Genomic DNA, 21,671 nt, shown 5'->3' on the forward strand with positions numbered 1-21,671 from the left:
ATATTAATGTTCGAAATACCGTACAAATTTTTCGTGAATTGAGACCACTTTATGAGGCGGAGGGGTTTAACTTCTTCATACCAGTCAGTTCCGTCTATCCACAACTCTTGGAGGAGAATCTTTGCCTGAATCATTATCGACGTAAGCAACCCTGGGGGGTCAAAAAGTCTAGCGACAGAGGAGAGGATCTGACGCTTTGTCCTAGCAGACGACAGGGGTATAGAGTCGACTGTATACGAGAAGGTGTCAGTGAGGGCGTTCCATTGAATGCCGAGAGTTTTGTCGTTACTCGTTTTCTCGAACTCTAAGAGATTTGTGCCGAGCAGGTTGGCCGTTATTTTCCGTAATGGGAATCCTGCTGAACCGAGCGCTTAGATGACTTGAGAGAGAAACTGTTCAGCCGGGATAATATCATGGCTACCAGAGAGATTGTCATCTATATACGTTTCTTTGGTCAAGACAGGGAGGCTTTGAGGAAATTTTCTTCGACATCTTTGGCCAGTTGGTGAAGGGTACTTATGGCGAGGTAGGGGGCACAGTTCACACCAAATGTGACTGTTTTCATACGATAATCTTTTATGAGGTTGCTCGATGAGCGAAAGACGATCCCCTGCTAGTCTCTGTCGTCTTCATGCATTATGATTTGACAATACATTTTTTCGACGTTTCCGTTAAAAGCAAACTGGTATGTCCTCCATTTGAGAATAAGGAGCATTAGATCGGATTGGAGGGTAGGCCCGGTGTAGAGAACATCAATAAGGGAGTACCCTGATGCTGATTTCTTCGAGGCGTTAAATACGACCCTTACCTTCGTGGTTTTTTCTCGGGCTTTATAACCGCATGATGGGGAGATAAAAGGAGGCGCATTTCCCTTCGTTGAAATTTTCATGGAAACCCGTTTCTTCCATATGAGCGAGGGTGATGTATTCTTCTAATATATTATCATATAGTTCCTTGAGATTTCCTTTTCTGGGGAGAGTTTTTTCCATCCCTAAGAATTGGCTGAGGGCAGAGAAGCGCGAATTGGATAAGGAGATCGCGTCAGGGAAGCTAGGCTTAAAGGGGAGCCTGACCACATAACGTCCATTATTTTCCAATCGTCCAATTTTCACAAAACCCATCTTCAGAAGTTTTGTCATTGAAGCTGGGTAGTTCTTCCAATTTCAAAAACTTCCTTAGTAGAGAGCCTAGCTCATTATTTGTTGCCTCTGGTACTTCGATTGAGTAGGAGGTTAATACCACGGGCGCTTTGCCGCTGATGATCCATCAAAATATCGTGTTTTGGGTTAACAGGTGGGGTGAGAGCGTTTCAACGCCTTCCTTAATTATGTGGGGTATTATGTCACTACCTAGAATAAGGTCTATTTGTCATGGAGAGTGACAACTCGAATCCGCGAGGTTAAGGTGCGCCCATTTCGCTCGGAGTTCGTTGGTCAGTTGGAATTTTGGGAGCATTTTCGTCAGCCGAGGTAATACTATCGCTTCCGCATTGATTTTTGTTTGCATATCGGCGGAAACAAGGGGCAGGGAACACAGTTTATTTGAGGTTTGCATTACTTTCCCTCCCATGCCAGAGATTTCACACTTGGATGGTTTATAAGGGAGTCTGATCCTGTCTTGGGTTCTTGTGTAAATGAAGGTTCTTTCAGATCCCTGATCTACGAGAGCTCTAAGTTTTAAAATCTCCCCTCTATGTTCTACCGGGACGATAGACGTGGGCAAAATTATTTTACAATCGGTTTCTGCACAGAGCGATTGTACCTGGCTTTTCTGAGAGCAGGAAGGTCCTTCATCCGTAAGATCGGCTTGGTCCGGGATTTTATCGGATGAGTTAATGGGGTTTGTCGTAGTGGCTTGGGAGGTTGTCCTTTCCGCTCGGGAGAGTTGTCTCTTCGTGAAGCACTGAGTTGTGTCGATCTCGACATTGATTGCAGGTTTGAGTGCTAGGACAAACTTTCAACATGTGTGACTGGGAGAGGTAATTGAAACACATATGGTTTTCTTGTGATTTTTCGGTCACTTTATTTATAACATTTACTAATTCTTACTTAGGCTCTTTTGACCATTAGCGTTTGATGCAAATAAAAACAAACTTATTTCACCATTCCAACCCGACGTTTCGCTAGTCTCTCTAGCTTTTTCAAGGGCGATCTGTGTATTTTAATAACAAAAAGCAATACATTAATTTAAAAACAGAAAAGGCATAAGTGCGTAACATTTCAATATTAGTAATCACAGTATTACATACAAACAAATATCACAAAACAAGAGGCAAAAAACACTTTGAATAATATAACACGATTTATATATAAAACTCAAATAATTGCACTATTTAAACAAATTTGTTAGAACTAAAAATATTTTCGGTACCATTCCATAGTGGTATCATTGTCATACTAAAACGAATTAATGTTAGATACAGAGGGTGTAGGCAGCAGCAACGTCATCTGTATCTTCCTTTTTGTTTATTGTTTTGTCTCTTCTTTGCAATATTCGCAGGCTTTCTAATGTGTACCTGGCTTTTCCTTGTTTATTTTTGTCTATGATTCTTGTGTTTTGTAGATCAGCTGCATGCCCAGTTTGCGTTGTGTGTTGACATAATGCTGTGCTTTGTTTTTTCTTTCGTATATCTGCTTCATGTTCTGCGAGCCGAACTCCTAGTGGCCGTTTAGTTGTTCCTATGTATATTTCCTTGCATTCTTCATTTTAATTGCCTTCACATGTTATTTCATATATAACGTTGTTTTGTTGGAGCTTCTCAATAGGGCTTTTTGTTTTCGTGAATATCGTCGATAATATATGATTGGATTTGTAGGCAAATACAATTTTGTGTTTGTTGTTGGTTAGCGTTTTGCTGAAGCTCTCCGTAAGTTTAGGTATGTATGTTACGCTAAAGTATTGTTTCGTTTCTTTTTCTCTTTGTATTGTTGTTTTATTTTGTTCGTTTTTTATTTCCATTATTTTGTGATCAACTAGACTTTTTATTAGAGTGGCCGGATAATTATTATTTTTAAGGATTTCGGTAATTTTCCTTAAGTTTTTATCCCAAAATTGTTCGTCGCTTGTTGTTATAATATTGCTTATAAGATTTTTCGCCGTGTTTATTTTATATTTTAGGGGTTGTGAAGAGAAAAAGTTTATTAGACGTCCAGAAGATAGGGGTTTTGCATACCAATCAAAAACGAGATTTCCATTAAAAAAAAAAAAAAAAATGTAAGGCGCGATAACCTACGAAGAGATCTAAGGCCGAGCTTCTCTTCCAATTTGCGTCGTGCTCCTCTTGATTTTTCCCTACAAATTGGCCGGACGGGACCTACATGTTTTATGCCGACTCCGAACGGCATCTGCAAGGCAGATGAGTTTTCACTGAGAGCTTTTCATGGCAGAAATACAATCGGAGCGCTTGCCAGACACTACCGAGGGGCGACCCCGCTTAGAAAAATTTTCTTCTAATTGAAAAATCTTATTTCTAAAATTTTGATGTTGCTTTGCCCGGGAGTTGAACCCAGGGCATACGGTGTGATAGGCAGAGCACGCTACCATCACACCACGGTGGCCGCCAAGTAGGTCGTCCATAATTATATGAGCTATTGTCGGGGAGAGAGGGTTACCCATTGGCATGCCAAACGTTTGTGCATAAATTGTGTCATTGTATTTAAAATAATTGTTGTTTAACAAGCAGAATTTTAATATGTCATGGAATTTGATCTTTGGTATATATGTTGTGGATTTTATTTGGTCCCATTTTTGCATTATTATTCGGATGGCGAGATTGGTGGGGATATTAGTGAACAGGGACACGACATCAAATGACACTAGCACTTCTTCATCATCTACAATAATATTTTGGAGACTTTCCTTTAATTTAAACACATTCTTGACATTATACTCTTCGGACGTTATATTTTTAATTCTATCTCCTATATATTTTGCTAAATGGTAACAGGGAACATTTACGGACGATACGATAGGACGTAAGGGTGTGTTGGGTTTATGGATTTTGGGCAATCCATAAAGTCTGGGCGCAAACGCTGCTGAACACGATAATTTGTGTTTTTCTTTAAGGTTAATGTGTTTCCGTTTGTAAAGATCATCTACTATTTTATTGTTTTTATTTTGTAGCGTGTGAGTTGGGTCAGCCCTGACTTTTTTGTATGTGTTTTTGTCGTCTAATAGAGTGTTCATTTTATTTATATACTCGCTCTTGTACATTACCACTGTTTTATTCCCCTTGTCTGCGTCCGTTATCACTATATTGTGTTTGTGTAAGTTTAAAAAGGCTTTACTTTTGTTGTAAGCTGCTGTAATAAATTTTTCCGCTGAGTAGTTTTTTATATTTCTTTTGAGTTGGAGAATCCGGTTACTCAATCTGTTTCTCGCCATTTCCTTTTCGCTCTCATCGTCTAATGCTTGAATAGCTTGTTTCATTAACGTGCGAAGAGTATAATGTCAAGAATGTGTTTAAATTAAAGGAAAGACTCCAAAATATTATTGTAGATGATGAAGAAGTGCTAGTGTCATTTAAGGTCGTGTCCCTGTTCACTAATATCCCCACCAATCTCGCCATCCGAATAATAATGCAAAAATGGGACCAAATAAAATCCACAACATATATACCAAAGATCAAATTCCATGACATATTAAAATTCTGCTTGTTAAACCACAATTATTTTAAATACAATGACACAATTTATGCACAAACGTTTGGCTTAAGGGGGAACTTAAGGAAAAACTTGACATTAATATAAAATTTCTAGTCAAATATGTTGACGATATCTTCGCGATAGTTAAAAGAAATGACGTGGAAAAGATCTTGGAAGCCCTAAACAATTATCATAACAAAATTCAATTTATATATGAAATGGAAAAAGACTGCAGCATTCCCTTCCTCGACGTCAAAATACACAAATGTAATGGAAATCTCGTTTTTGATTGGTATGCAAAACCCCTATCTTCTGGACGTCTAATAAACTTTTTCTCTTCACAACCCCTAAAATATAAAATAAACACGGCGAAAAATCTTATAAGCAAAATTATAACAATAAGCGACGAACAATTTTGGGATAAAAACTTAAGGAAAATTACCGAAATCCTTAAAAATAATAATTATCCGGGCACTCTAATAAAAAGTCTAGTTGATCACAAAATAATGGAAATAAAAAACGAACAAAATAAAACAACAATACAAAGAGAAAAAGAAACGAAACAATACTTTAGCGTAACATACATACCTAAACTTACGGAGAACTTCAGCAAAACGCTAACAAACAACAAACACAAAATTGCATTTGCCTACAAATCCAATCATACATTATCGACGATATTCACAAAAACAAAAAGCCCTATTGAGAAGCTCCAACAAAACAACGTTATATATGAAATAACATGTGAAGGCAATGAAAATGAAGAATGCAAGAAAATATACATAGGAACAACAAAACGGCCACTAGGAGTTCGGCTCGCAGAACATGAAGCAGATATACGAAAGAAAAAACAAAGCACAGCATTATGTCAACACACAACGCAAACTGGGCATGCAGCTGATCTACAAAACACAAGAATCATAGACAAAAATAAACAAGGAAAAGCCAAGTACACATTAGAAAGCCTGCGAATATTGCAAAGAAGAGACAAAACAATAAACAAAAAGGAAGATACAGATGACGTTGCTGCTGCCTACACCCTCTGTCTCTAACATTAATTCGTTTTAGTATGACAATGATACCACTATGGAATGGTACCGAAAATATTTTTAGTTCTAACAAATTTGTTTAAATAGTCCAATTATGTGAGTTTTCTATATAAATCGTGTTATATTATTCAAAGTGTTTTTTGTCTCTTGTTTTGTGATATTTGTTTGTATGTAATACTGTGATTACTAATATTGAAATGTTACGCACTTATGCCTTTTCTGTTTTTATATTAATGTATTGCTTTTTGTTATTAAAATACAGAGATCGCCCTTGAAAAAGCTAGAGAGACTAGCGAAACGTCGGGTTGGAATTGTGAAATAAGTTTGTTTTTATTTGCACCAAACGCTAATGGTCAAAAGAGCCTAAGTAAGCATTAGTACATATTGTTTTCTTTGACAAACTTCCTGCGGTTAGAGGTAGACAATTTCTTAAATTTGAAACAATTTATTAAGGGATGAGAGGAGGTTTTGCACTTTGGGCATTTGTACAGTGTTCGATGCTCTGTTGCGTGAGACTGAGTCTGAGCTGTCGATCTATTTTGGAACGAATGTGACTGTTGAGATTTAAATGGCGGCTCAGTTTAAGGAGAAGGGAATTTACTTTTACTTGGGCGCCATTGATCAACTCTTTCTACCACTTCGTATCGCGTTGTGAGGTACTGGTCCATTTGGGAAGTTCTCTTCTTGAGGTTAGAGATTGCTCCCACAACGTGACTGTATTTTCTGAGAGTTTAGAGGTAACCATGGGGTCCCAGTTATCTGTGGATACTTGTTGCGTGGCAAGAATTTGTAGGCAATTATTTACCGACGATTGCAGCTTTTATATATCTTCACTGTTTTCCGTACTGATAGTTTTTAAGTTCATCAGTGTCCGTATTTGATTATCTACCAGAACTCGTCTGTTCTCGTATCGGGACTTTAGGGCTTCCCACGCTAGGGCAAAGTTGTCATCAGTCAAGGGAAATTGGTTGAATATTTGAGCTGCCTTTCCTTGGGTTTGGTATCTGAGGTGATACAATTTTTGCGCTTGGGAGAGTTTGGGGTGGTTAATGTAAACAGCTGTGAACATGTCACGAATTTAGGGCTATTTTTCATAACCACCATAAAATATTTCGGTATCGCAGGGAGGAATTTTTGCGAAATACCGGAGTTGTCAGATGGACCTGTTGTGCCGGTAGGGGTCGCGGGGGCATTTGCTAGTTTAAGCAACTGGAGCTGGTCCTCAGTAATATGTAAATGCCGGTTCCAGCTCAAATGGTGCAAGGAAAAATGGTGCAAGGAAAAGTATATACACACCGACACACATATATATACAGCAAAACAATTTTGTTGCCTACTTTTAGGCGCACGCGTTCTTAAGCTTAGAGGTTTTTGTTTCTCTTCTGGCCGTTGTATAAAAGAAAGCTTAGAGGTTTTAGCAGAGCTTTGCCCTTCAGGAGAGGATCGTTAAATGGGGTTGCCCTACATTTTTAAAGTGCCGCAAATTTTTAAATGTCTCCTCATATTTCTAATGAGTCTTAGACTTCACCCAAGCCGTTTTAAAGAGTCCCATAGATTTCTAATCGAGCGACTGCTCCCCAATCCCCCCACCCCCTTTTTTTCTCGTCTACAAAAGTAGCAGTTGGACACCTGTAGTACCGCCCAATCCCAACCCCCAACCCCCAACCCCCATTTTTCTCGTCTACAAAAAGGAGTCGATGGGCACTTGTAGTACCGCCCCCCTTTTTTTTTTGTCTGCAAAACGGGCCTGGCGGGCACACGATCAGGGCAGATTAAACATTTTGTTTAGCATTTTGTTTGATTGTAAGTTTCTGTGCACATGCTGATGCTGGTCCATATATATATACATGTGAGAATTTCATAAAGGTTATCTTAATATTATACTCATGATTTTCCATTATTGAACATTTTATTTGTCTTTTTCTTAGGGTATAAGTTTGTATGTACATACTTAAACATATGCATATACGTGAGAATTTCATGAAACGGTAAATAAATATGAAGGATGAACATTTTGTTTGTCTTTTTATTTGGTAATAAGTTGATATGTAAATAGTAAAATATATGTATGTACAAGAGAAAAATTCAAAACATGCTGATAAGAAACCTTCAACTGTTCAACATTGAAGCATATTTACATATATATATATAAGTAAATAAAACCACATGTCGTATTTCATTAGATTGTAAGTTTGTATGCTACATTTAGGCGCATACGCTCTGGCTGATCTATAGGAAAAAAAAATTTTTTGGCGGCCACCGTGGTGTGATGGTAGCGTGCTTCGCCTACCACACCGTAAGCCCTGGGTTCGCACCCCGGGCAAAGCAACATCAAAATTTTAGAAATAAGGTTTTTAAATTAGAAGAAAATTTTTCTAAGCGGGGTCGCCCCTCGGCAGTGTTTGGCAAGCGCTCCGGGTGTATTTCTGCCATGAAAAGCTCTCAGTGAAAACTCATCTGCCTTGCAGATGCCGTTCGGAGTCGGCATAAAACATGTAGGTCCCGTCCGGCCAATTTGTAGGGAAAATGAAGAGGAGCACGACGCAAATTGGAAGAGAAGCTCGGCCTTAGATCTCTTCGGAGGTTATCGCGCCTTAGGTTTATTTTTTTTTTATTTAACCCAAAATTTTTAAAGGGTCCCAAACTCTTAAATGCCCCTTAGTACTTTACTGTAATATATTTAAGAATAAAATAAACAATTTATATTTTATATTTCATATAATTTATTTTTATTAAAAAAAAATTTTAAACATAATTGCCCACATATTACTGTGTTGTATTTTTGTTTCTGATCATAATTGTAATGTATTGGTGGCTTCAGATAATTAATCAGTTCAATCGGTGGCTGCAAATTTCCAAAACTATCAAAATATTCTTTATAATTTTTGTTTTTATAGTATGCTACCCAATGAGTACCCGGACCATCAGCATCGTCTAAATTAAGAATTCCACATTCTTGAGCATTCGGTTTATTCGGTAAGGAATTTCGCATACAAATTCCTCTGAAATGTTTAAGATGTTTGCAATATTTCATTAAATCTATGTCTGTTAACGGTCTTTTGGGTAGGCTTTTTATTCGTTTTTTGGATAGGGTCGTAATTTTAGCTCTATCCGAATATCGATGGGACCGCTTTTTATAGATTCATTCTGATGTGTAACATCTAAAACAGTTATTGGATCATGTTGAACAAATTGATCAGGCGACAAAAGTGGTTAGGGAGTGCGTCCATAGTAACTTTGTTGAAATTTCAAATACATTTCATATAATAGAGAATACCGATTTCGATCAAATTTAATATTAAGATCATCATATGGATATGTAGTAGAGTTGAGGTGAACTTTATCACACAGTTTTGCAGTTTTTTGCTTTGTATTTTAATAAAACGTGCTCTCACACTGATTACAACATCTGGGCTCCTTAAATATGACAGCATATAAATTAAAATTTTTTTTTTTAATGTTTTATATCGGTAATAATACGAAATACAATTACATATATATTCTGTTTCCTTATATGAATTATCAGCAAAATTACAATCTTTCTTATGTAATCCATTGAAGGAATATATAAATGGTTCTGATAGACATGATCTCAATTCATTTAACATAGAATAAAAAAATATTCGATGATAATCATCAATTAAGTCACCATATTTTGATAAAAACGTTTCTAAATATTGCGGGAAAGACATTTTCTTCTTTTTTATTGTACCACCTGTTTGATACTGAATTACAAATTATTTCGCTCTACTAGTAATGTGAAACTGTGCCATATATATCAACAAACCACAAAATACATACCGATGTATACATCTATCCATGGGAAACTTGTTCCAAGGTATATATATATATATACCTACACCTACATATATACCGACACAGACACATCCATCCATATATATATATTTAGTAGTGTTAAATCACGAGCTGATTTATATTTTAAATTCAATGATATTCATTTATTCAAACAATTGGCCTTAGTCTAACATATAAACTTTAGTTTACTTATAAACTTTAAGTCGTGTATCAATTCATTAGAAATTAGATTTACAAAAGATAAAATCAAATTACTAATTCTTCAAAGCAATTACAAATGAAGCTTTTATTTAATGAAAAGGGATAAAATGGGAATTATATGTGTGGATACTTATGTATGGTTGATTGTAGTTGTTGTTGATTTGTTGATTACGATCCCGTGTCGTTACGGGAGATGCTCCTTCTTGTGGATTGTTGATGAAAAAAGAGAGGCAAGTGGCAAAGCGCCCAGCGCTTGTATAACCTTTTGGACATTGGAAGCCCGTTCCAATGAGTTGTCAAATAGTGACGAGTGCATGCAGGGATGCATTATGCACATCTGTGTGACTGATGTGGGGAAAACTGCGGGAACGTGAGTCACCACAGTACTCGTAGACTCTTCACATGAGCGTGAGTCATAGAAGAGTGGTTTAAGTGGAGAAACTCACTTAAACATCGCGCCCCTTTGCACCGGTGCAAGGCTGTCCCTTAATCGCTCCAAATCTCTGATCACCCGGTTTAATTGGGTATGCACGTCTACCGTTGTTGGCCGTTCTCTGCCTGGTAGCTGGGTTGGAGCAGGGTCTTCGCCGGCTTGCGGCCGGTGTAAGGGCGTATGGTGTGGCTCGTGACAAACTTTGCATGTTTCCGGCAACGAGCACTGGCGTACGTTGTCATGGTTGCGCGCCAAACAATTTGGGCAATACTTGTGTTGCCGTACACATACGATGCGCTCATTAGTGGACATATCCCGAAATTTGGGACAATAACGCAAGGCGTGATATCGCTGACAGAGCTGACACATGTGAAATCGTGAGTTTCGTGGCGCCCAAATCGGTGACGGAAGTTGTGGGGATCGTCTGTAAGTAAAGATGATATTAGTCACAATTCCATAAAGCGATAAGTTGGAATATTTGTGTTGTGTGAGATTGTGAAGTTAGTGTAGATAAAATTAGGGAGTTGAGGGAGTTGGCGCATCGCAATAAATTGGTAGGGGACATAGTTTTACGATTGGTCTAGTGAAATGACCATGCTGTGTTCGAACATCCGCAACTCTGACACGATTATCCGCTCCAAGGTAGACCTTCTCAATTCAGCCTAAGCGCCATTCTTGAGGGGGAAGTAAGTCATTTTTGACGACCACAAAGTCACCTACGGAGATATCTTTCTAAGGGTGTTTCCATTTATAACGCCGATGTAACTCCTTAAGATATTCGTCCTTCCATCTCTGGCTGAATTGTTGGTGAAAAATCTTTAGATTTTCCCATCGATTCTGAAGTGAAAGATTATCTATTCGGGGTTCTGGGGGAGCCAGCAATGGCGCACCGCGCAGAAAATGTCCTGGTGTCAAGGCTAGTAATTCGTCGGAATTGTCCGGCATAGGAGATAGTGGACGGGAATTGAGCACCGCTTCGATACGCGCGAGCAATATAGCTAATTCTTCAATGGTGAAGTGATGGCTTCCAGCGACACGTTTAAAATGCAATTTGAAGCTTTTGACAGCTGCCTCCCACAGGCCACCCATGTGAGGTGCATTCGGTGGTAAGAACTGCCATTCGAACCCATGTATGCCATGTCTTGCTTGAATATCGACGGACGTGGATATGAGGAACCGGTCAAAATCCCTTTGAAAGGCTCGGTTTGCGCCGACAAAGTTTTTCCCGTTGTCAGAATATACGCATTGTGGTAGCCCACGCCTTCCAATGAATTGCAGAAACGCTGCTTCGAAGGCTTTTCTGGAAAGGTCAGAACAAGGCTCTAAATGAATTGCTTTTGTTGAAAAACATACAAAAACGCAGACATAACCCTTTATTATGGACGATTTTGAGAGCTGACGACCTGTGATCCAAGGGACCTGCGAAGTCCAACCCGGTAAATGTGAATGGTAAGGAGAAGTTGGAGCGTTGTGGTGGTAAAGCTGCCATGATTTGGGATTGAGTATTCTTCTTAAAAATGGTGCACGTTTTCGACTTCAGTCGAGGAATGAAATATTCTTGGCTGACCGTCCGGATCATGAGTTGATGCTCAGCATGCATTAATACATTGTGTACAAATTGGAGAAAAAGATGGCAAAACCGTGAAGACTCAGGGATGATCATAGGGTGCTTTTCATTGTGTGGGAGATTGGAGTTGGCTAATCGACCATTTACTCGAAGAAGGCCGTTTTCATCTAGAGAAGGATTCAAAGGCAAAAGTTTACTTTTGTTGGAAATTGGTAGTTCGATCGAAAGTTTGGCATATTCATTATGGTAATATCTTTCCTGAGTGAGCCTAATCAGGCGTGCTTTGACCCAGTGAATTTCTGCTTGGGAGATAACTAGGGATTCATAATTTATTGATGGAGTGGACTGTATGGGCTTGGTTCGATGTATAAAACGAAACATGTAAACCCGGAGAGCTCTCGGCCATGATGAGAAGCGATCAAGTATATCAGGTTCACTATGCAAAGTAAGTAGAGCTTGGACTTTTCGTTCTTCTGGAGGGACTATCTTTTCTCTGGACGAAATGGGCCATTGATCGGAAGGTTTTAGCAGCCAGTCAGGGCCTTTCCACCAAAGTTGTAGTTGGATTAAATCTTGAGGCCTACACTCTCGCGTACCGAGATTAGCAGGGTTGTGGTTTGTGGATACGTGGCGCCATTTGATGTTTCCAACATTTTGTATGATCTGGGATGTGCGATTTGCCACGTAGACTTTCCATGTGCATGGCGGTTTTTGAAGCCATGACAACACGATCGATGAATCTGACCATAAAAAGAGTTCGATATTTCTTAAGGGAAGTTGATTGATGACATTTTTGATGCATTTGGACAGTAAAACTGCTCCACACAGCTCCAGGCGCGGAAGGCTCACTGTTTGTAATGGCGCAACCTTAGTTTTAGAGAAAAGTAAATGAGACGAGACTTTGCTGTTTGACTGTGAACGAAGGTAAACGGCCGCACAATACGCTTTCTCTGATGCATCACAAAATCCGTGTACTTGTAATTTATTATTAGGGGAAAATTCAGTCCATCTCGGTATTCGAATTTGTCTATCATTGGGAAGTCTGCTAAAAACTGTAGCCATTTTTGGAGAGATATTGGTTTGACACATTCGTCCCAATCCGTGCTTTCCAGCCATATTTGTTGCAACAATATTTTCGCCTGAATAGGAATTGGCGCTAGCCACCCTGCGGGGTCAAAAAGTTTCGACACCGACGATAAAATCTGCCACTTGGTTGCACTAGTAGGGGCTGGGTTGGCTCAATGGTATATGAAAAGTCATCGCTTAATGCATTCCATCGGATGCCAAGAGTTTTAGTAGAACTGGAACAATCGAATTTCAGAAAATCTGAATCGAGCAAGTCTTCTGCTGAGATGTGACTAAGGAGATCGGGATGATTAGCAGTGATCTTTTTAAGGGGAAAAACTGCAGACATTAAACAACTAATTGTTTAGGATTGGGCCTGGATACAAGATGGGATGTCATGTCCACCGGACAGTATGTCATCCACGTAGGTTTCCTCTGTTAAAATTAGCTTTGCTAAGGGATAAGTGACTCTCGAATCATTCGCCAACTGATGTAAGGTGCGTATGGCTAAGTACGGCGCGCAGTTTACTCCAAACGTAACAGTCTTGAGGGCAAAATCGGTAAGCTTTGTTTCGTTGCTCATGCGGAAAAGAATCCTTTGAAATTGTTGATCCTCCTCGTGTAATAGTATTTGGCGGTACATCTTCTGGATATCTCCGTTGAATACGAATTTGTAAAGACGCCAATTTAAAATTACTAACATTAGATCAGACTGCAGAGTGGGACCAATGTGGAGAATATCATTCACAGATTTGCCAGATGAGGTTGATTTGGAAGCATTGAAAACTACTCGAACCTTAGTAGATTTACTATCTGGCTTAACAACTGAACGGTGGGGAAGGTAATACGAGAAATAATTACCGTTTTCCTGAATTTCCTTGGGATCGATGGGTTTCATGTGATTCAGCATGAGATATTCTTCTAAGGCACGCTCGTACTCGTCCTTGAGATCTGGATTCTTAGTGAGCATGTGCTCCATTCGAATGGCTTGCTTCATGGCTTGCGCCCGAGAGGGACCAAGGGCGAGATTAGAGGGAAATTCCGATTTAAATGGTAGACGTACCACGTACCGTCCATCAGGGTGTCTGTAGGTGGTTTCCTTGTAAAACGATTCGCAGATTACGTCGTCATCTGATGGTTGATGTGATTCTTGCACTTCTTCTATCTCCCAGAAGCGTTTCAGTTGCATGTTGAGATTTTCATCGGAAATCCCGGTAGCGTATGTATGAAAAGTGGAACAATAAGTGGAAGATAGAGGTCCACTAAGGTACCAACCAAATATGGTATTTTGCGCGAGTAAGCTGCCAAGAACCTGATGTTTGATGCCTTGGAGCAGAATTTGAGGAATGAGGTCACTGCCTATAACAAGATCTATTTGACCGGGAGTGTAAAAATAGGGATCAGCGAGATCTAAATCTTTAATTTGGGAAACGTCTGGTTTAGGGATTTGGAAAGATGGGAGACAACTCGTTAGCTTTTTCAAAACGATCGCATTGGTGTTGATGCGTGTGTTGTAGCGCTGGGGAACTAGCTTAAGTTGACAAACTCGGTTTGCATTTTCGACAATTTTTCCACCCATTCCTGTGACTGAAAAATTGTCTTTAGATGTAGGGAGTTGTAAACGAGTCTGAGCCTTTTGGGTATAAAGGTTTTTTGCGAACCTTGATCAATTAAGACTCTTAAGGTATAAAGCGAACCAAGGTGTTCAATTTGAACTTGGGCGGTGGGAAGAAGCGTTTTCTCATTATTGGTGGAGAAGTTCGCTTGGAACTTTGACTCACTACCTGGACTAGTCTTGGACGATGAAGGGGATTCCTGCCAATTGCCCTTGGTTAGGTCAAATATCGGATGCCTGGACTTCTGGTTTGACTCAGTGTGAAGTAAGGCTGGATTTTGAGAGGATGTAGTAGAGGAAGTTCTACCGTTTGATTTTGGGTTAGGCTTATTAGTGACTTGGGGGTGCAGCATTTTATGGTGATTTTTCTTACAATGTGCACATCGGAATGTACTGGAACATTTAAAAAGTGCATGATTGTAGGCGAAACAGTTACTACAATACTGGTTTCGCTCTACGAACTGCGTGCGTTCGGCGACAGTTAGCTTACGAAATTCAGGACACGATTTCAGTGGATGATGATTAGTGCATAACTTGCATTTCGGAGTTAAATTTCCACGCGAATGATATGTTTGGATTTTGGGAGGAGATTTAGTGGTAACTGAGTTCCGGGATTTGGTACTTTTGTACCCATGTAGGCGTTCAACTACCTCATATCTACTAGTTAAGAACTGGTTCATTTGGGACCAGTTGGGGAGCTCTTTTCGGTATTCTAAGGATTGCTCCCATAAAGAAAGGGTTTCTTCGGTAAGCTTGGTGGAACACACATAAATCAGAATAGGATCCAAATCGGACACAGACACCCCTTGGGATTTGAGAATAATTAAACAGTCGTTAATGGTATTTTGTACTTTTTGGATTCCCTCGCTATTTTCCAACGTGACTGGAGTAATATTAAAAAGCGTCTTAAGTTGCATATCAATGAGAATCCGTTTATTCTCAAATCGTGTTCTTAGTGCTTCCCAGGCCAATTGAAAATTCCCATCAACCAATGGATACTGCTTCACGATTGCTCCTGCTTTTCCTTTGGTTTTGTTTCGTAGGTGGTACAATTTCTGGGCAAGGGTTAATTTGGGATGATTGATATACACCGCCTAGAACATGTCACGGAATGACGGCCAATCTTCGTAGCTACCGTAAAATATTTCGGTATCGCAAGGGGGTACTTTGATACAAGGGACTTAATTGGGGTTGACATATGTGGAGAGAGATTGACGGGATTGGTTGTTTGTTTCGCCCGATGCGCCTTGGAGAAGCTTAAGCTGATCCAACATTTGGGACTTACAGATATAAAAAATATCAGTACAAAGTTCAAATTTCTTACTGCTTCCTCTTTGAAGTCCGTTGAAATACATTGGACATCTCCAAGACCTACAGTGCGATACGAGGCCAGCAAGGTTTCCCAGCGTGTGGTGAGGTCTTGGAGTTTCACTTCTAACAAAGTGTCGGTATTAACCCTGGGAGCTTCCTTTTCAAAATGTGAACAAAAACTGATCAAATTGTTAGAGTCGAAAATGAAAGCGGACATTGCTGCTGCGCCCGTTGCCATGGTTTAATTTTAAACGTAATATGAGATTTCGAGCTTGATTTTAGGGATAATTTAAAATGGAGAGAAAGTGTATGTGGAGGTGATATTTGGGGATTTGTATGTATGGACTTTTTTAGCGAATTTACAATTTTATAAACGTGTCTGTGTTCAACCGTTTCTTTTTTATTGCACGCTACTGTAGTTAGATATTTTCCGCTATCGACTCAATTTGGTTAAATTCCCCAAATGTTTTAACTTTTACGTCTACGTATATATCTTCTATGGTCACTTCTTCCAAGCTACGTTATGTTATCGCTAATCGCAGCTTAAAATGTGCATGTGTACAAAAAATGTATGCTTGACGCCGGCAGCGAGTCGGTAAATAACCCAAGTAACACCAAAATTCACAAGTATTCCAATTACAATTAGGTTTTGCGAAATCAATTAACAAATGGAATAACTGCTCCGTTCCAAACCTCTTGGATTATTAATGCGTAGTTTTATGATATTTGAAAAAGGTAGAAGGGACTAAGAATAGTTATATATTTTCTTACGGGACTTGCAAATTGATAGGATTTTAAAAGAACGCAATAATGGCTGTGATATCACAATTTGGAGTGATTTTAGGGATTAATTTCTTGAAAGTGGGACTTTGATTGAAAATTATTATTTGAAACTCTCAAGTCGATACGATGCGCAACTGTTTGCTGGTATATGATGTCTTTTTGTATGTACAAATGCTCGAACGAAAGATTTACAACAACAAAGACTCGACCATATATTTTATGCCCATGTATGTTTAATGAAAATTAAGAATTTTAACGCCAAATGAAAGAGAATTTGCTTTAAAAATTATGTATGCATGTTTGTGGGAGTTTACATGGGAAGAATTTATTTATTATGAGAATGAGGGTATTTAGCACTGGTTGCAAATCTAACCTCAAATGTATGTATATATTTCAGTCGCCTTGGGGATTTTCGATACTTCTTGAACGAGTAATTTTACTTGGCGATGTAGATATGTATATATACATATGAACCGTTTGCCGGTAACAGTAAATGTGCCGTTTGAACTGGAAAATTTTCAGAGACTCGCCTGGACATAATTCCTTGTACTTTACCAATGTGCTTTCTGGGATAGCTTCTCGGGACTATTGTTGCGATGTGGTGCTCCCTCGTTGAGCCAACAATATGGCTTTGCTAATTGGCTGGATACAAATTCGGCTACTGATGACGCCAAAAATATTCAAGAAATCCCACGGTGGGCAGCAGTTTTTGAGCACTTATAAATGTGATTTCTGTTGCACGTTTTATCAATGCACCTTTAAGTTTCACCGCGTTTCACTTTACGAGATTAATTTTATTTAGTTTGTAATTTTATGTTATTTTCAAAAGTTTTCACTATTTTAGTTTATACTTTTAATTATATTATTGCTTACGATGCTGCAAATTATGCCGGTTGACGAAAATGATGTGTGTTTGTGTGTTCAGCGAGTGATCGCTGTCAAAGCTAAGGCCAATGTTGTTTATTTGCGTAAGGAATTAGAGGGAAATGTTTGCGTTGCCAATTTGCTGATTTAAATTTGGCTCGCAAGGACCAATGTTAAATCACGAGCTGATTTATATTTTAAATTCAATGATATTCATTTATTCAAACAATTGGCCTTAGTCTAACATATAAACTTTAATTTACTCATAAACTTTAAGTCGTGTATCAATTCATTAGAAATTAGATTTACAAAAGATAAAATCAAATTACTAATTCTTCAAAGCAATTACAAATGAAGCTTTTATTTAATGAAAAGGGATAAAATGGGAATTATATGTGTGGATACTTATGTATGGTTGATTGTAGTTGTTGTTGATTTGTTGATTAGGATCCCGTGTCGTTACGGGAGATGCTCCTTCTTGTGGATTGTTGATGAAAAAATAGAGGCAAGTGGCAAAGCGCCCAGCGCTTATATAACCTTTTGGACATTGGAAGCCCGTTCCAATGAGTTGTCAAATAGTGACGAGTGCATGCAGGGATGCATTATGCACATCTGTGTGACTGATGTGGGGAAAACTGCGGGAACGTGAGTCACCACAGTACTCGTAGACTCTTCACATGAGCGTGAGTCATAGAAGAGTGGTTTAAGTGGAGAAACTCACTTAAACAAGTAGGATAAGAGCTACTTATCTCAATGCATATAAATTGGTCATCTTTTGTAGTAAATTGTTTAAAGCTGCTCAGTACTCATCTATATTTCAAGGATAATCATTTTATAAGGGTTTTCAATTGTGTTAAACCAGGCTCACTTCTAATAAACCGTAATAAACTATACTACTTATACATCGACACATCTCTAACACCGCTGCTTTTCAAAGGAAACATTTCAAAAACCAATACTGAAGGCGATTGATGTATCAATTAATAAAAAATTTAAAATAGTAAAAGCCATAAGAGTGGGGACAAAGTTTGGGGAGAAGCTAATGATAGAACTGGATGATAATGTTCTTTTTCTTCCGGATTCCTACAACTCCTTAGAAGATTCAACTATTGAAACAATAAATAAGAATACATTTCATATAGAACTGATTAAACCTGGTGAACAATTTAATTCACCATTATTTGAATTTCATACAGAATAAAAAAAATTTTGAATTATTATATTTAAGAATAAAATAAACAATTTATAATTTATTTAATAATTTGGGAAAAATTTAAACAACGTGACATCAGGACGGACAAGGCGACAGCTGTTTCGATTATACCTTGTAAATCTCTTCAAAGCCTTTTCTCCCGGGAGTGGGAGTCGAACTCGCACTCCTACGATAGTTGAAATGGTTATAAACGCATTCAGCTACGTCATGCCTTAGTTGTTGTAAAGTTTTTCCCAATTGCCTTCTTTTTTGCATATTTTAATCTTTTACACCTTGCATGCTTCGTATGCAATTATGTGTTAAAGCTATGCTTGGTACGGCGGTTTTCAAAGAAACTTTGGTTTTGTTGCTTTTTTTGTTCTATTTATAGAACTACAACGAATTAACCAATTTTGTCTGTTTGTATGATTTTAATAATCGGGGATTGCCCATATTGCTTTTTTAAATGTATGAAAACATTTATTTGAAGCAATTTTTTAATTTTATAATTTATTTAATAATTTGGGAAAAATTTAAACAACGTGACATCAGGACGGACAAGGCGACAGCTGTTTCGATTATACCATGTAAATCTCTTCAAAGCCTTTTCTCCCGGGAGTGGGAGTCGAACTCGCACTCCTACGATAGTTGAAATGGTTATAAACGCATTCAGCTACGTCATGCCTTAGTTGTTGTAAAGTTTTTCCCAATTGCCTTCTTTTTTGCATATTTTAATCTTTTACACATTGCATGCTTCGTATGCAATTATGTGTTAAAGCTATGCTTGGTACGGCGGTTTTCAAAGAAACTTTGGTTTTGTTGCTGTTTTTGTTCTATTTATAGAGCTACAACGAATTAACCAATTTTGTCTGTTTGTATGATTTTAATAATCGGGGATTGCCCATATTGCTTTTTTAAATGTATGAAAACATTTATTTGAAGCAATTTTTTAATTTTATAATTTATTTAATAATTTGGGAAAAATTTAAACAACGTGACATCAGGACGGACAAGGCGACAGCAGTTTCGATTATACCTTGTAAATCTCTTCAAAGCCTTTTCTCCCGGGAGTGGGAGTCGAACTCGCACTCCTACGATAGTTGAAATGGTTATAAACGCATTCAGCTACGTCATGCCTTAGTTGTTGTAAAGTTTTTCCCAATTGCCTTCTTTTTTGCATATTTTAATCTTTTACACATTGCATGCTGCGTATGCAATTATGTGTTAAAGCTATGCTTGGTACGGCGGTTTTCAAAGAAACTTTGGTTTTGTTGCTGTTTTTGTTCTATTTATAGAACTACAATGAATTAACCAATTTTGTCTGTTTGTATGATTTTAATAATCGGGGATTGCCCATATTGCTTTTTTAAATGTATGAAAACATTTATTTGAAGCAATTTTTTAATTTTATAATTTATTTAATAATTTGGGAAAAATTTAAACAACGTGACATCAGGACGGACAAGGCGACAGCTGTTTCGATTATACCTTGTAAATCTCTTCAAAGCCTTTTCTCCCGGGAGTGGGAGTCGAACTCGCACTCCTACGATAGTTGAAATGGTTATAAACGCATTCAGCTACGTCATGCCTTAGTTGTTGTAAAGTTTTTCCCAATTGCCTTCTTTTTTGCATATTTGAATCTTTTACACATTGCATGCTTCGTATGCAATTATATGTTAAAGCTATGCTTGGTACGGCGGTTTTCAAAGAAACTTTGGTTTTGTTGCTGTTTTTGTTCTATTTATAGAACTACAACGAATTAACCAATTTTGTCTGTTTGTATGATTTTAATAATCGGGGATTGCCCATATTGCTTTTTTAAATGTATGAAAACATTTATTTGAAGCAATTTTTTAATTTTATAATTTATTTAATAATTTGGGAAAAATTTAAACAACGTGACATCAGGACGGACAAGGCGACAGCTGTTTCGATTATACCTTGTAAATCTCTTCAAAGCCTTTTCTCCCGAGAGTGGGAGTCGAACTCGCACTCCTACGATAGTTGAAATGGTTATAAACGCATTCAGCTACGTTATGCCTTAGTTGTTGTAAAGTTTTTCCCAATTGCCTTCTTTTTTGCAATCCCCGATTCCGATTATTAAAATCATACAAACAGACAAAATTGGTTAATTCGTTGTAGTTCTATAAATAGAACAAAAACAGCAACAAAACCAAAGTTTCTTTGAAAACCGCCGTACCAAGCATAGCTTTAACACATAATTGCATACGAAGCATGCAATGTGTAAAAGATTAAAATATACAAAAAAGAAGGCAATTGGGAAAAACTTTACAACAACTAAGGCATGACGTAGCTGAATGCGTTTATAACCATTTCAACTATCGTAGGAGTGCGAGTTCGACTCCCACTACCGGGAGAAAAGGCTTTGAAGAGATTTACAAGGTATAATTGAAACAGCTGTCGCCTTGTCCGTCCTGATGTCACGTTGTTTAAATTTTTCCCAAATTATTAAATAAATTATAAAATTAAAAAATTGCTTCAAATAAATGTTTTCATACATTTAAAAAAGCAATATAGGCAATCCCCGATTATTAAAATCATACAAACTGACAAAATTGGTTAATTCGTTGTAGTTCTATAAATAGAACAAAAACAGCAACAAAACCAAAGTTTCTTTGAAAACCGCCGTACCAAGCATAGCTTTACCACATAATTGCATACCAAGCATGCAATGTGTAAAAGATTAAAATATGCAAAAAAGAAGGCAATTGGGAAAAACTTTACAACAACTAAGGCATGACGTAGTTGAATACGTTTATAACCATTTCAACTATCGTAGGAGTGCGAGTTCGACTCCCACTCCCGGGAGAAAAGGCTTTGAAGAGATTTACAAGGTATAATCGAAACAGCTGTCGCCTTGTCCGTCCTGATGTCACGTTGTTTAAATTTTTCCCAAATTATTAAATAAATTATAAAATTAAAAAATTGCTTCAAATAAATGTTTCCATACATTTAAAAAAGCAATATGGGCAATCCCCGATTATTAAAATCATACAAACAGACAAAATTGGTTAATTCGTTGTAGTTCTATAAATAGAACAAAAACAGCAAGAAAACCAAAGTTTCTTTGAAAACCGCCGTACCAAGCATAGCTTTAACACATAATTGCAT

This window comes from Eurosta solidaginis, chromosome X (assembly GCF_040869045.1).
Source record: "Eurosta solidaginis isolate ZX-2024a chromosome X, ASM4086904v1, whole genome shotgun sequence".
Classification (NCBI taxonomy): Eukaryota; Metazoa; Arthropoda; class Insecta; order Diptera; family Tephritidae; genus Eurosta; species Eurosta solidaginis.